Here is a 2,457-nt window from a genome sequence, read left to right as displayed (position 1 = left end):
GATGATTTAAAAGTAATTAGCTTTTAAATTCTGAATTTGCACATGTGTAAGTGACTAGGAAGAATGTGCCTTTGGATAAGATTGGAAATGTTTGGTTAAAAAATAATAATCTTTTAAGGTTAAAAATGTCTACAGGTGCATTTTTAAAATCATGCATTTTTAAAACCTAGTGGGCTAGGTTTCTGGTTACATTCTTTAAAAATCATGCATTTTTAAAACCTAGTGGGCTAGGTTTCTGGTTACATTCTTTACTTAATGATTACATAATTAAATATTTATACTATATTTTCATTTGAAATTACTATACTCCAACAGCTGTTTATTAACTGCCATTTGCTAGATGTTGAAGATGGTTACACCTTCAAGAGGTGCACCTTCTAGCAAAGTCAACGTATTGAGTCATGGTGAACAGTACTTGTGAACAGATGTTATGGGCTATGAACTGTGCCTTTGGTGCAAAAAGACGGAGTAATTCATTCTGCCTGGGGTAGGAAGAAGTCAGAAGGCTTTACTGAAGAGTGACATTTGAGTTGGGTCTATCAAAGGTGTTGACTTTCTTGATATCTTCTGAGAATGACAAGTTATTTATGAGATTGGAGCACAGACTGTCTAAAGCCAAGAATAAGATGTAAAGTTGGGTTTGTTTTTGGTATATCCAGGTGTGAATATCCACTAGTCGGTGGAAGTTCAGATCTAGAACTCAAGAGAAAAAGTTGGAATTGAGATAATAGTTTGGAAACGTCAGCATATTTATTCAAATAAGAAGCCTAGGGACAGGCTATATGTAGAAAAGAGCCAAGAAGAAAATCTTCTAATTAAAGGATATGCTGAAAAAGAGATAGTAATGAAAGACTGAAAAATAGTGGTCATGAATACAAGAGAAGGAGTTGATAGTAATGCTAGGATGTAGAGAAGGTCAAGAAGGAAGCTCATGGAGAGAAAAAAAAATGGTGTAGATAATAGAGGCTCTGTTCATCCTTTTGGCAACCAAATCAAAGTTGTGACAGAAACAAGGAGCAGCAGCAAGGAGAAATCGCCTGGGATCTAGAGGAACAAGCCATATAACTAGGGAGAAGTCCAAGAAATCACCCTGCAACAGCAGAAGGTAGGACAGGGCGAGGATGCGGGGCTGCCTGGTCTCAAGTGGCTGAGTGAGATGAGGGCTGCGGCAGCGGCAGATGCCTCTTAAAGGGGCCATGTCCGCGACTGCATTTTCGCAGTGATGGACCTGCTAGCTCTGAGCACCAGTGCTGATTCGACTGCACGCAGGGGGCACCAGGGACTTAAAAGGAGACATTGTTGGAGTGAGGGCTGAGGTGAGACTCGCTGGGTACAGAAGTGCCGGCAGTATCCATTGTTCCCTGTTGAGCCCTCTCCACTCCCAGTGCACAGACACAGCTGCAGCCGAGACCTCATCAGACTGGATAATAGAGGTTGCTCTGCCCAGAGGATTCTCTGAAACCCCGCCTACCCCAACTCATGGCCCCACCCAAGCCAGATCCAGATATCCTCAGCGAGTCAGGTGCTCCTTGCTGAGACTCACATTGGAAGCAGCCTCGGTTTCTGGTGTGGCCTTTTGAGGCAACTATAAGCACAGCATGTGTGAATTGCTTGCTGAATCTTAACAGATGGCCCTGGAGTGGCAGAGGCTTGGACTAAATTTGGCCTGCAGCTGAACCCCTCTCAGGACTGTGCCACTGAACACCTACTTCACAAATCTACACTAATAGGACTGGGAGACTTAAGGGCTTTGCTTAGTACGTAGAAACAGACATGGAAAGGCAGCCCAAATGGGAAGACAAAGAAGCAGAAACCATATGTGAGAACAGAACAGAGATCCAGAAATATTGGAGTCAAGTAATCTAACAGATGCAGACTTCAAAACACTGGTTGTAAAGATGCTCAACGAACTTTTGGGATGTGTAAATAAATTCAGTGAGAACTTCAACAAAGAGATAAAAAACACAAAAATGGAAATGGAAATTATAAAAGAGAACCAGTCTGAAATGAAGAACACATTATCTGAGATGAGAAGTATATTAAATGGAATAAACAAACGAATAAACAAAGTCAATAAAGAAGAGGGTCAAATGCCCTATCTAGAGGACAGGAAAGCCAAGGACACTCTATCAGAATGGCAAGAAAAAAGATGCCAAGACTATAAAAATAATTTAAGGACGATATGGGACACTGTTAAGGCTCCAAATATTCATCTGATTGGTGTTAACTGAAGAAAATCAAGATGTTGAACAGCTGTTTGAAGAAATAATGGTGGACAACTTCCCTAACCTAGTGAAGGAAATGGACATAAAACCCTAGGAAGCTCAGAGAATTCCAAAATTCACGGATCCAAAGAGGCCCACACCAAGACACATCATAATTAAAATGCCAAAGGTTAAATACAAAGAAAGAATATTAAAAGCAAGAGAAAAACAAATAATTACATATAAGAGAACA

Source organism: Pteropus vampyrus, unplaced genomic scaffold (assembly GCF_000151845.1).
Source record: "Pteropus vampyrus isolate Shadow unplaced genomic scaffold, Pvam_2.0 Scaffold366, whole genome shotgun sequence".
Taxonomy (NCBI): Eukaryota; Metazoa; Chordata; class Mammalia; order Chiroptera; family Pteropodidae; genus Pteropus; species Pteropus vampyrus.
The sequence above is the reverse complement of the archived record's forward strand: the minus strand, read 5'-3'. Positions refer to the sequence as shown.